Here is a 15,622-nt window from a genome sequence, read left to right on the forward strand (position 1 = left end):
AAAAACAGTTTTGCAGCCAAACCAAACATGCCTACTGAGTAAATAATGGAGACAGTACATCTACAGTTATACTTCCAATCTTCATTGCACTGTTTGATTCCTTGATGATCATAGTGAAGACACCTCTCTTTGGTCCTAACAGGTTGCCAAAAGAGTCTAAATTCATTTTTATTGCACTGTAATTGATGCTAGATATACTGGATAGACTTTTCCCTTGGAACTTTTGTAGAATCCCTGAGAGTTAACTTTGAACCAAATATCTTTAGTCAACTGATTGATGTCAAAATATTTGTAACTCAACAACAACAACAAAAACACCTCACAAATGATTTGATTAAAAAATGGACAGAGGACCTGAATAAATATTTTTTCTATAGCCAACATACAGATGGCCAACAGACATGTGAAAAAATGCTGAACATCACTTTCATCAGCGAAATGCAAACCACAACCACATGAGATATTACCTCACATTTGTCAGAATGGCCAAAGTAAAAAACACAAGACATAACAAGTGTTGGCAAAGGTGTGGAGAAAGGGAAACCCTTGTTCACTGTTGGTGGGAATATAGTGGTGCAGCCACTATGAAAAACAGTATGGAGGTTTCCCAAAAAATTAAAAATAGAAATACCATATGATCCAATAATTTCAATGCTAGGTATTTGCCCAAAGAAAACTCAAACACTAATTTGAAAAAATACGTGACCGATTACTCGACCACAAAAAGAATTTGTCATTTGTGGGGCACCTGGGTGGCTCAGTCGGTTAAACGTCTGACTTTGGCTCAGGTCATAATCTCACACGTCTTGTGGGTTCTAGCCCTGCATTGGGCATTGTCCTGACATCCCAGAGCCTGGACCCTGCTTCGGATTCTGTGTCTCCCCGACCCCTCTCTCTCTGCCCCTCCTCCGCTCATGCTTTGTTTCTCTCTCTCAAAAAAAATAAATAAATAAACATTTAAAAAGTTTAAAAAGAAAGAATTTGTCATTTGTGATAACATGGACATATCTAGAGGGTATTATGCTAAGTAAAATAAGTCAGGGAAAGACAAATACCATGTGATTTCACTTCTATGTGGAATCTAAAAAAACAAAACGATTCTTAAATACAGAGAACTGATGGTTGCCAGAGGGAAGGTAGGTAGGTGGATGGGCAAAATAGGTGAAGGAAAGTAACAGGTACAAACTTCCAGTTGTAAGTCAGGGAAATGAGAAGCACAGCACAGGGAATATGATCAATATTTTAATAACACTGCATGGTAACAGATAGAGACTGCACTTACCATGGTGAGCACTGAGTACTGTATAGAGTCTTTGAATATAGATGTTGTTCATCTGCAACTAATATAACACTGTATGTCAACTATATTTCAATAAAAAAGATTTTTAGAATACTTCTATATTGCTAAAAAGCCCTAACATGATAGAGCCAGGCTCTTCCAGCCATTTGACATACCTTAACTGATGCCTCCAGCTTTTCTATTTTAGAGGTAAACACCTGCAAAAAGATATTTTCATAACAAGTTCCCCCACCACGGCAGCGGCGTATATGGCTAACTAGAATGAAGTTCTTCAAACAGAAGCAATAGCCAATGAAGTAGCTGTACTCCTCATAATTTAAGAAACATTTTCCCAGAACATCTATAATTATTTTCATCACTAAAAAGTATTGGAATTTTAATAAATATCCAGTCTCTGTTTTAACAGTGGGGTGACAAGGGTCTTCTCTAGGTCACAAACAATATCAAACATTTTATGTGTCGGTATACACAAATATATGCTACGCGTATGCCTTTTAAGGACTTACATAATTTATCTCATCCATGGTACCATTTGCTATTGACTACATCATTCTCATCTCTTTGTTGGCAAAAGAGAAGGTAGAAACTAATGACTATAAGGACTTAGTTGAGAAATTTGTTTTTGTACTCCTACCTCAACTTGTATTGCTAATTAAAGTTTGACTACTAGAAGAAATCAGTGTATTCACCAGCACAATTTCCCAATGTGATTAATCTTCCCAAATTAAAATTATTTATTCAACCAATATTTGACAGGTTATAGCATGCCAGACATTATGAAAAATTGAGGATATGATCCTGGCCTTTAGAAAGCTTAGGATACAAGGAGAAGGCAAATATTGACTATGTAATTAAATGTGAACAGTTCTAAGAAGAAGCAGTATTACCTTAACTCTGAAGGTCTCCGCTGCCTCAATGGGTGGGATCTCCCATCTTTATCTTGCCAATCCATTGTATAAAAGTCTGGTTAGCTGGGTTAGCAAGTCTTTGGCCTTTTGTTGATACGAATACAAATTCATTGTTAAGTTGCTCTTATATAATCTTTTCTCCCCTCCCTTGTCTCACATCCTAAAAGAGCTGATCTTATAACTTCAAACCTCAAATCCTGTCAAACGAGTCACAGAGAGATTTGAAAACAAAGTGTGACATGTACTAATAAGGTGGTACGTGTAGAGTCATTAACATACCAGTAATTAAAATTTGATAGAGAAGGAACAACATTTAGCGTTGTCACACATTTCATGTTTTGTATGATGATGTTGTCTTATGTTTCATATGAGAGGGATCACCTAGATGCTAACTATAGAGATATGGACTTTATGCCATTAATGATGTCTCAAGGTGACAGGATGTCTGGTCATCCAGACAACAAGTTTCACTTTCCAAAATAAATAAATAAATAAAAGAATGATTAATATCATGATGGCTGAGATTTGTGACAAGAGATACATCCTAGTTGAGTATTTTCAAACTCCTGGTGGAAAAACCACCAAAAATCAGTTTCAAACTTAAAATAAGATGTTAAAATGTCAGTACATTATATAGTATACCATAACCTATAAAGCAAGTGAGAAGTGAGAAGTAGTACAGATAGTGAGAAAAGGGTACAAGACTAATAAAAGAGGGAAGACATTTGAAAAGAAAAGCAGAAAACCATGATTGGATGACTTTCTTCTGATGTCACAATTACTCAACAGTAAATGTAGAAATTAGAAATGGCCCATCAAGTTAAAGTGTAAAACAGAGACAGGGCCCCTGTGCATGCCTTCTCATCAATACAGGATGTGCGTAACCATGATGCTAACATTCCAGACAGAGGTTTGGCAATGGTAAGTATATCATTTGGCCTTTAAAGCAAATTTTCCCGCTCAGTATTTCTTTCCCTGTATCATTAACATGTGCTTTCAGCCCATTTTCCATGACAACTTTTACCTAATAGTGCTAAGATCTTCCAACACACTTGCATCATCCAGGCTCAGTTATAGCCTCTATCCTTGTGTGCCTTCAGTATCATTTAATTATGAATAAGTCTCTCTAGATTTTTTATCTTCCTTCCAGCCCTTTCTCTATTCTATCCTACCTGACACCTGTTTTCGGTGGATGATACCGCTTTCCTCAAACCAGATAGTTTTCCACTTCATGGGGAAGTGGAAATCGGTCCCATGGAGACTCACGGGGTCAGAGAGGAAGGATGCACCTTTGTTCGGCACCATTATTCCACTGTGTCTTTTTTGAAGTTGCTACCCTCTGATTACATCATTTGCTTCCTATTCTCATCCTTGGCCCCAGTTGAACACCAATGAGTTCTCTCACCTTTGGCAGTGGTTTTAATGGTTTCCTTGTAGATTCTGGGCGAACCTCTGGGCCTTCACTCTTTATTTTCTTTCACACTTGTATCCAATCCACCCGTAAGTTCTGCTGGCTCAGCAGTTAAAATATAGCTTGAATCCAGCTGCTTCACCAGTATTCTAATCTTAGCCACAATCATCTCTCATCCAGACTTCTGCATCAGCCCCCTAAGTGGTCTCCGCCTCCACTATTACTCCTGTTTAGACCATCTCTGACTTAGTGGAGTTTTCTTCCTAAACTAGCAATCAGATGGCGTTATTATCCTTCAAAGTTTTCTCATTAAACTTAAAAACAAAATTCAGACTCAGAGGGGCAACCAAACCCACTTGATCTAGCTTTTAAATCTCCCCTCCCTTCAAAGTAAGACAACACTAAGGAAACACATCCAAACCAAATTCATAGAAACCAGGAAACCACCGCATCAGCAGAGATCACCAGCATCACAAAGAACCAGACAATCCCAAAGGAAGGCCTGGGGTACTATGGCTCTCCTAGTGATGGTGTAGCATATCCATATGCCTACAAATGAAGAAGGCTTGGTAAACAGAAAATGGCCAAGAAAGTTCCTGGCCTTCTTCCACAGTATCGTCCAAAGGGTCCCTAACAAGGCAAAACAGCAAGAAAAGGGTATTCAACAATTTTAGAAGTGGATGCAGTTATTGGAAAAACTAACATTTTTTGTTTTCATTCCATTGTAATTAAGTGATAACTCTTCTTGAGCACCCAAACTGAGTACAATACAATTCATCACAATGACAAAATAATCACTATTCTGCAAGCCCTAGCCATAATGAAGCTCAATCCTACAGTTTCTAAACTGCATTACTGGTATTTGGGACTCAGTGCTTAATCTCTGCTAAATCTCAGACCAACCCGAGAAAGTCGTCCAGACATTTGCCAGGCTTTTCACTACTGGCTTTCATGTAGAATGCCTTATTAGACCCAGACAAGCAAGGCTATTCAGGAGTAAGTGAAAGAGGTTTTCAGATAATTGAGTGGCAAAGTTATTATAGACTTTGGCTCACACATAGAAAGAGGGTGAAAAAGTAAAATCAAATGGGGGAGAAGAGACAAAGGGTAAAAGAACCATGGTGTGGTTCAAAAGGATGTGAAATAACTGCTTCCGTGAGTGCTCTCTGGCTCTCACAAAGACCCAAATTTTAACAACCTATCTATCCTAACTATTAAGGAGGGGCACCTGGGTGGCTCAGATCATCATCACATTGTTTGTGAATTCCAGCCCCACCTTAGGCTCTGTGCTGACAGCTCAGAGCCTGGAGGCTGCTTCGGATCCTGTGTCTCCTTTCTCTGCCCTTCCTCCCCCCCCCCCGCCCCCCCCCCACCACACTCTGTCTCTCTCTTTCAAAAAAATAAATAAACATTAAAAAACATAATAAAACACAGGTCATCCTAACACAACACTAAATTTGTTAACCAATACAGACATTCTATTTACTTTTCCTTAAAGCCTCTTTTCCTAAATAAGAATGGTATTAGAATACTTTAAAAAACATTTTTTTTCAACGTTTATTTATTTTTGGGACAGAGAGAGACAGAGCATGAATGGGGGAGAGGCAGAGAGAGAGGGAGACACAGAATCGGAAACAGGCTCCAGGCTCTGAGCCATCAGCCCAGAGCCTGACTCGGGGCTCCAACTCCCGGACCGCAAGATCGTGACCTGGCTGAAGTCGGACGCTTAACCGACTGCGCCACCCAGGTGCCCCTAGAATATTTTATAAAAGTTACTTTACACTGGAACAAAATGTAGCTTACATCTTGCAGAAGACGAAAAAGGCCCCTAGAACTAAACACATAAAACTGGACTTAAAATGCATGAAAAATTACAAGACATTCTTATGACTTTTTCTTCAAAAAGATTTAGGAAGCACTAAACTTCGATAAACTTGGAAAGATTAACAGATATCAGCTCCATCATTCTGGTCATTCCTTTTGCCATCTTTTGAAGGAAAGGGGTGTGGTGAGTGGGCTTACTATAAAGCCAGCTTCTTAATAACAAAACACTGTTTTGCATATTGCTTAGAGAAGACTGACCTTGCAATTTATTGGCCTCAAGAGACACATGATCCCCTTCTCTGCCCCCAGGCAAAATACAGCCAAGGACAGAGACTATCCTAGTGGATAATCAGCTTTCATGAATTTTATACTATTTCTTACATGTATTAGTTTTGGTGAAACCAAATTTAAAACTAATCTATAAATACAAAATTTAGAATGAGGTAATTCCTATTTACCTTGCACTTTAAAAATTGTTTTGGGGGCACCTGGGTGGCTCAGTCAGTTAAGTGTCCAACTCTTGATTTTGGCTCAGGTCATGATCTCATGGTTTGTGGGTTTGAACCCCACATTGGGCTCTGTGCTAGCAGCACAGAGACTGCTTGGGATTCTCTCTCTCTTCCTCTTTCTCTACCCTTTCCCTCTTAAATAAGTGAACGTTTAAAAATAAATAAAATAAAAAATTGCTTTGGATACTTGCTCTGTAGGCATCGGGAAGCACCTATATTTAAAACAACTCAAAAAGTAAACATACAATTACCATACAATCCAGCAATTCCACTTTTGAGTATTTGATGAAATTGAAAACACTGATTCAAAAAGATTTCTGCACCCCTATCTTCATTGCAGCATTATTTCCAATAGTCAAGAAATGGAAACAACCTAAACGTCCACTGATGAATAGATGAAGAAAATGTGAGAGAAGGAAGATGGCAGAGAGAATGATCCTGAGTCACCACCTACCGCAGATGCATCTCAGCAGGTGACCCAGTGCAGAAGCAGTTTGAATAGCACCTGAGTTATACATGAAGGAGATTTATGGACAATTTTAGGACATGTGCCAGAGAGTCAGGGATCTGTGGGAGCTTTCTCTGGAAACAGGATTGCTGGCAGGTGCCATTTTTCTTCTCCTCCTTCAGCCTAGACCACCAATGGTTGCAGAACTAGTTTTGACACTCTCCATTTACCTTGATACCAGTGCTTGCCCCCATAGACCTGCCCCACCCAATCTGCTTACCTCAGCAGACAACCCCTCCGAACCATGCCGGCCCTGCCTCACCTAGCCCTGCCTCACCTAGCAGGCAGCCTCACCAGGACTGGCATCCCTCCAAAGTGACTACTGCCCCCACAACACTGGGCAGGTGGCCTCCGCTGGGACTAGTGTACCATCAAAAGGATGGGAAAGCTAATCTCACACACCAGTGTGCCTGGAGTAGCTGCAGCTGGGCCTCTCAGCTAGCTGGGCCAGGAGCAGACCCTGCCCACCAGTGCACCAGCAGCAGATACAGCTGATCATGGCAGTCACCTGGGATAAGGGCTGGCCCCACCCACCAGCACACCTGCTGGGGCTGCAGCAGGGCTTCTCAGCCAGCCATGCAGGAGACAGAGACCTGCCCACCAGCGCATCCAAAGAGTTGAGGCTCAGTCACAACAGGAGGGCACACACAGAGCACACAAGGGACACCCTTTGAGCTCCTGGTTCTGGTGACCAGGGGGTTTTGTGTTCCAAGGCATCATAGGATGCCTTCTACATAAGGCTACCACTTTCAAAACCAGGAGAGGTGGCTGAACTATGTAAAACATAGAAATAAACACAGAGAGAGAAAATGAAACAGAGACTATGTTCCAAACAAAAGAACAAGATAAAATCACAGAAAAAGAATGAAATAAAATGGAGATAAGCCATCTACCTGATAAATAATTCAAAGTAATGGTCCGAAAGATATTCACTGGACTTGAGAGAAGGGTGGATGAGCCTAGTGAGAACTTCAAAGAGATGGAAAATATAACAAAGAACCAATCAGAGCTGAAGAATAACTGGAATTTTAAAATATGTTAGAGAAAATCAACAGCAGATTAAAAGGATGCAGAATGGATCAGCGATCTGGAAGACACTTAAGCTGAACAGCAAAAAAGAAAAAGAATTTTAAAATGAGGATTAGGACCTCTGCAGCAAAATCAATAATAACATATGTAAATAACATTTACATTATATGGGTTCCAGAAGGAGAAGAGAGAGAAGGTGGGAGAAAACTTATTTGAAGAAATAACAGCTGGATAAATAGCTAGCTTCTAACAATGAATCAGGAAGAAGTAGAAAATTTTAACAGACCAGTTACTAGTAGCAAAATTGAACCAATAATCAAAAAACCAAAACCAAAAACCCAACAAACAAAAGTCCAGGACCAGATGTCTTCACAGATGAATTCTACCAAACATTTAAAGAAGAGTTAATACCTATTCTTCTTAAAACATTCCACAAAATATAAAAAGGAAAACTTCCTTATTCATTCTATGAGGCTAGCATTACCCTGATACCAAAACAGGACAAAGGCACTACAAAAGAGAAAATTACAGGCAAATATCTCTGATAAACACAGATGCAAAAATCCTCAACAAAATATTAGCAAACTGAATTCAAGAATACATTAAAGTGATCATTTACCATGATCAAGTGGGCTTTATTCCAGGGAGGCAAGGGTAATTCATCATCCTCGAATCAGTCAAATGTGATGCATCACATTAACAAGAGAAAGGATAAAACCCACATGATCATCTCAATAGGTGCAGAAAAAGCATGGGACAAAATACAACACCCGTTTATGATAAAAACACTCAATAAAGTTGGTTTAGAGGGAACACACCTCAACATGATAAAGGCCACATATGAAAAACCTACAGTTAATGTTATACTCAATGGTGAAAAACTAAAAACTTTTCCTCTAAGATCAGGAATAAGACAAGGATGTCCACTCTCACAACTTTCATTCACCATAATTCTGAAAGTCCTGGTCACAGCAGTAAAACAATAAAAAGAAATAAAAGTCATCCAAATGGATAAGGAAGAAGTAAAATTTTACTATTTGTAGATGACATACTATAGAAAACCCTAAAGTTCCACCAAAAACCTATTAGAACTGACAAATGAATTCAGTAAGTTTACATGATACAATATACAGAAAACCTGTTGTTTCTAAAGGTTGATAACAAAGTAATAGAAAGAGATAAGAAAACGATCCCACTTAAAATTGTACCAACGATAATAAATTACCTAGGAATAAATTTAGCCAAGAAGCTGAAAAACCTGTCCTCTAAAAACTGTAAGGTATTGATGAAAGAAATTCAAGACAGCACAAACAAAAGAAAGATATACCATGGATTGGAAGAATAAATATTGTTAAAAATACAATATTATCCAAAGCAATCTACAGATTCAATGTGATCTCTATCAAAAATACCAATAGCAAATCATTTTTACCAGATTAGAATAATTCTAAAATTTGTATAGAGCCACAAAAAAAAACTAAATAACAAAGCAATCTTGTGAAAGAACAAAGTTGAAAGTATCACAATCCCAAATTTCAAACTGTACTACAAAGCTATAATAATCCAAACAGTACGGTACTGGCACAAATATAGATGCGTAGATTAATGGTACAGGATACAAAGTCCAGAAATAATTCCACTTATATAGTCAACCTGCACAAAGGAGGCAAGAATATACAATGGGGAAAAGGCCATATTTTTGGCAAATAGTGCTGGAAAAAATGGACAGCTACATATCAAAGAATAAAACTAGACCACCTTCTTGCATCATACACAAAAATAAACTTAAAACAGAGACCTAAATGGGAGACCTGAAGCCATAATACTCCTAAAAAGAAATGGAGGCAGTAATGTTTTGAATATCACCCTTACAACATTTTTCTGGATATGTTTCCTCAGGCAAGGGAAACAAAAGCAAAAATAAACTATTGGGACTACACCAAAATAGAAACCATCTGAACAGCAAAGGAAACCATCAACAAAACAAAAAGGAAACCAACTGAATGGGAGAAGATATTCACAAATGATAGGTTTAACACGGGGTTAAAATAAAAAAATATATAAACAACTTAGGGAGCTCAACCAAAAAAAAAAAAAAAAATCTGATTAAAAAATGGTCAGAGTACCTGACTAGACATTTTCCCAAAGTTGATATACAAATGGCCAGCAGACACATAAAAAGATGCTTTACGTCACTAATCATCAGGGAAATGCAAATCAAATCCACAATGAGATATCACCTCATAACTGACAGAACGCCTAGTATTGCCTAGTATCAAAAAGAGGACAAATAACAAGTGTTAATGAGGATGGGGAGAAAAGAGAGCCCTCATGTACTGTAGGTGGGAATGTAAATTGGTGTAACTACTATGGAAAACATCACAGAGTTTCCTCAAAAAGTTAAAAACAGAAACACCATCAAATCCAGTAATTCTACTACTGAGTACTTGTCCAAAAAAAAAAAAAAGTGCAAACACTAATTTGAACATATCTATGCATCTTTATGTTTACTGCAGCATTATTTACAACAGCCAAGATAGGGAGACAAATGTGTCCACTGATAGACGGGTGGATAAAGAAGATGTGGTATATATGTACAATGAATGCTACTCAGCCATAAAATGAACGAGGTCCTGTCATTCATGACTATATGAATGGACCTAGAAGATAATATGCTAAGTGAAAATAAGTCAGAGAAAAACAAATACTATATGATTTCACTTATATGTGAAATCTTAAAAAAAAAAAAAAAAAAAAAAAAAGAGACAAAAAACCCCCAAACAGACTCTTAAATACAGAGAACAAACCTGGGGTTGCCAGAGGGATGTGGTTGAGGGAGATGGGTAAAATAGGTGAAGGGGATTAACAGGTATAAAATTCCAGTCATAGGTAAGTCACAGGGATGAAAAGTACAGCATAAGGAATACAGTTAAAATATTGTAATAAGGTTGTGTGGTAACAGATGGGTACTACACTTATCACTATGTTGTCTACCTGAAACTAATAGAACATTGTATATCAATTATATTTAATAATAAATTTTAAAATAAGTATAAAGAAAAGAGTGGGTAATTAATCCTAAATATATAATTACATTAAACCATGAACATAATATTTCAACTAAAAAGAAAATATTGTCAGAAATAAGAAAAAAATATCTGAAAACTTCCCTAATCTCAGAAAGGAATAATCAAGTCCAAGAAGCAGAGAAGTCCCTGAATAAGATGAACCCAAGAAGGTCCCTACCAAGAGGCATAATAATTATAATGGAAAAATTAAGAATAAAGAGAAAGTCCTAAAAGCAGCAAAAGAAAAGCAAATAGTGATGTACAAGGAAAACCCCATAAAGCTATCAGTTGATATTTCAGCAGAAACTTTGAATATATTATGCTACTCCCTTCTGACCTGCAATGTGCTAAAAGAAAAAATTCTAGAACCAAGAATACCCTGCCCAGCGAGGTTATCATTCAGCATTAAAGGAGAGAGAAAGTTTTCCAGATAAACAAAAGTTAAATTCATTACCACTAAATGGGCCTTCCAAGAAATGTTAAAGTGCAGGGGAACCTGGGTGGTTCAGTTGGTTAAGCATCTGACTTTAGCTCAGGTCATGATCTCATGGCTCATGAGTTCAATCGCATGTTGGGCTCTGTGTTGATAGGTCAGAGCCTGGAGCTTGCTTTGGATTCTGTGTCTCCCTCTCTCTGTTCTTCCCCTGCTCACGCTCTCTCTCTCTCAAAAATAAACAGAAAAAAAAAAAAAAAAAAAAAAAAAGGAAAAGAAAGAAATGTTGAAGTGCAAAATAAAAGGCTATACATGGAAGAAAATTATGAAAAGAAAAATATTACACTAGAAGAAACAAACACAGAAGTAGATCAATCACTTATAAAGCTAATATGAATGTTTATTTAAACACAAAAGTAGTGTTACCAATTTTATCTACACTATTTAGGTAAGGGATACACAAAATTAAAAAATGTAAAATATGATATCATATAAATAAAAGGCAGAGGGGAGGGAGGTGTAGAAATGTACTGCTTTTAGAATGTGTTCAAATTTAAGTGACCATCAACTTAATATAGACAGGATCCTATATACAGATGATGTTATATATGAACCTCATGGCAACCACAAACCCAAAATTTATAATAGATACAGAAACACACATACAAAAGAGAAAAAAATGCGACCATAAGAAGAGAAAGAGACCAAGAGAAGAAAGGAACAGAAAAGAACTAAAAAAACAATGAGAAAACAACAAAATGGCAGTAAGTACATAGCTAATTATTTTAAATGTTCAATAATTATTTTAAATGTAAATGGACTAAGTGCTCCAATCAAAAAACATAAGGTAACTGAATGGAATAAAATAAAAATAAACATAAAAATAATAAAATAAAATAAAATAAAATAAAATAAAATTAAAATTAAAAATTTAATTTAATTTAAAAATTAAAATTAAAATTAAAGAAAATAACCTATCTATATGCTACCTACAAGTTGCAATTCAGATCTAGAGCTATATACAGACTGAAAGTGAAGGGATGGAAAAAGATATTTCATGCAAACGGAAGCAGAAAAATGCCAGGGTAGCAATACTTATGTAAGACAAAATAAACTTTAAAACAAAGGCTGTAACAAGAGACAAAGAGGGGAATTACATAATGATAAAGTGATAATTCCAACAAGAGGATATAACAATTGTAAATATCTATGCACTGAACATCAGAGCACCTCAACATATAAAGCAAATACTAACAGACATAAAGGGAAAAATCGACAGTAATACAGTAATAGTAGGGACTTTAACACCCACTTACATCAATATGGATACATCATCCAGACAGAAAATAAGGAAACAATGTCTTTGAATGACATATTAGACTTAATATATTCAGAACATTCCATCCAAAAACAGCAGAGTACATACTATCTTTTCAAGTGTTCTTTTCAATGTTCACATGGAACATTCTCTAGGATAGATCATATGTTAGGCCACAAAACAAGTATTAATAAATTTAAGAAAACTGAAATCCTATCAATCATCTATTCCAACCACAATAGTATGAAACTAGAAATCAATTACAAGAAAAGAATGGGAAGAAACATGAACATGTCAAGGCTAAACAACATACTACCAAACAACCAATGGGTCAATGAAGAAATTAAAGAAGAGAGGAAAAAAAAAAATGCCTGGTGACAAAAATGGAAACACTATAGTATAAAATCTTTGGGACACAGCAAAAATAGTTTTATGAAGTAATTTTATAGCTATACAGGCCTACTTCAAGAAACAAAAATCTCAAATAAACCCATCTAAACTTACACCTTAAAGGAACTAGAAAAATAACAAACAGAGCCCAAAGTCATTAAAGGGAAGTTATTAGTATCAGAACAGAAATAAATGAAATAGAAACTTCAAAAAAATAGAAAAGGTCAATGAAACTAAGGGCTAGTTCTTTGTAAAGATAACAAAATTGATAAATCTTTAGCCAGAATCAAGAAAAATAGGTCTGAAAATCAGAAATGAAAGAGAGGTTACAATCAACATAACAAATACAAAGGATTATGGGAGACTACTATGAAAAATTACTTGCCAACAAATTGGACAACCTAGAAGAAAAGGATCCATTTCTAGAAAAATACTATCTTCCAAGACTGAATCAGGAATAGAAAACTTGAACAGACTGATTACTACCAATAAAACTGAATTGGTAAAAAACGAAAACAAGAACCTACCAACAAACAAAAAGCCCAGACCCAGATGGTTTCATAGGTAAATTCTACCAAACATTTAAAAAAGAATTACTACCTATCCTTTCCACTCGATTCAAAAAATAAAAGAGATGGAATACTTTCAAATTCATTCTGAGCCCACTATTACCCTAATATGAAAACCAGACAAAGGCACTACAAACAAAACAAAACAAAACAAAACAAAAACAAAACCCAGGTAAACTACAGGCCAATATTCCTGATGAATATATATGTAAGAATCCTCAACAAAATATTAGCAAACCAAATTCAACAATACACTAAAAGGATCATTCATCATGATGTGGTGGGACATATTCCAGGGATGTAAGAATGGTCCAATATCTGCAAATCAGTCAAGATGATACTCCACATTAACTAAATGAAGGATAAAAATCATATGGTCAGTCTTAATAAATGCAGAAAAATCATTTGACAAAACACAGGGCCCCTGGGTGGCTCAGTCAAGTGAGTGTTCAACTCTTGATCTCAGCTCAGGTCTTGATCTTGGGGTTGTGCTCTACACTGGGAATGAAGCCTACTTAAAACTAATTTCAATTTCTATTTTTGATAAAAACTCTCAACAAAGCAACTGTAGAGGGAATGTACGTCAACATAATAAAGGCCATATATGACAAGCCTACAGCCAACGTCACACTCAATGGTGAAAAGCTGAAAACTTTTCTTGTAAGCTCAGGAATAAGATAAGGATGCCCACTCTTGTCATTTTTATTGAACAGAGTTGGAAATCATAGCCAGAACAGTTATGCAAGACAAGGAACTTAAAAGACCAATCAGAAAACAAGCAATAAAATTGAACCAGATCATCTGTAACCTACATCATTACCAGCCCATGTCTTTGGTATTGATCAGGTTTTGTTTTGCAAGCTATATGCAATGACTAACTTTAGCAGAAAAGCAATAGTAGCTCACAATCTCTGGCGATATTAGAAAATAAAAAATTATTTAAAGTGACCAGACCCACAAATGTATGGCCAACTAATCTTCAACAAATTAGGAAAGAGTGTCCAGTGGAAAAAAGATGGTCTCTTCAGCAAATGGCGCTGGGAAAACTGGACAGTGACATGCAGAAGAATGAAACTAGACCACTTTCTTACACCACACACAAAAATAAGTTCAAAATGGATGAAAGACCTTAATGTGAGACAGGAAACCATCAAAATCCTACAGGAAAAAACAGGCAGCAATCTCCTTGATCTCAGTCACAGAAACCGCTTACCAGACATGTCTTTGGAGGCAAGGGAAATAAAAGCAAAAACGAACTATTGGGACCTCACCAAAATAAAAAGCTTCTGTGTGGCAAATGAACAAATCAACAAAACTAAAAGGCAACTGATGGAATGGAAGGAGATATTTGCAAATAACATTTTGGATAAAGGGTTAGTATCCAGGGCCACCCAAGTGGCTCAGGAGGTTAACTGCCCAACTCTTGATTTCAGCTCAGGTCATGATTTCATGGTTCATGAGTTCAAGCCCCACATTGGGCTCTGTGCTGACAGTGTGGAGCCTGCTTGGGATCTTCTCTCTCCCTCCCTCTCTCTCTCCCTCCCTCCCTCTCTGACTCTCATGTATGCTCTCAGCCTCTCTCAAAATTAATAAATAAAATCTTTAAAAAAGGGTTAGTATCCAAAATTTATAAAGAATTTATCAAACTCAACTCCTCCCCCAAACAAATAATCCAGTGAGGAAATGGGCAGAAGACATGAATAGACACTTTTCCAAAGAAGATATCCAGATGGCTAACAGACCCATGAAAAGATGCTCAACATGACTTATCATCAGGGAAATATAAACCAAAACCACAATGACATACTACCTCACACCTGTCAGAATGGCTAACAATAACAACTCAGGAAACAACAGATGTTGGCGAGGATGTGAAGAGGATCTCTTTTGCACTCTTGGTGGGGATGCAAACTGGTGCAGCCGCTCTGGAAAACAGTATGGAGGTTCCTCAAAAAATTAAAAATAGAACTTCCCTATGACCCAGCACTTGCACTACTAGGTATTTAACCAAAGGACACAAAAATACTGATTCGAAGGGGCATATATACCACAATGTTTATAGCAGTGCTATCAACAATAACCAAATTATGGAAAGAGCCCAAATGTCCACCTACTGATGATGAGCAAAGAAGATGCAGTATATAGATGCAATGGAATACTACTTGGCAATCAAAAAGAATGAAATCTTGCCACTTGCAACAATGTGGATGGAATTAGAGTGTATTATACTAAGCAAAATAAGTCAGAGAAAGACAAATATCATATGACTTCACTCATATGTGGAATTTAAGAAACAACAGATGAACATAGGGGGAGGGAAGGAAGAAAAAGATAAAATGAGAGAGGCAGTAAACC

The sequence above is a fragment of the Lynx canadensis genome, chromosome D1 (assembly GCF_007474595.2).
Source record: "Lynx canadensis isolate LIC74 chromosome D1, mLynCan4.pri.v2, whole genome shotgun sequence".
Classification (NCBI taxonomy): Eukaryota; Metazoa; Chordata; class Mammalia; order Carnivora; family Felidae; genus Lynx; species Lynx canadensis.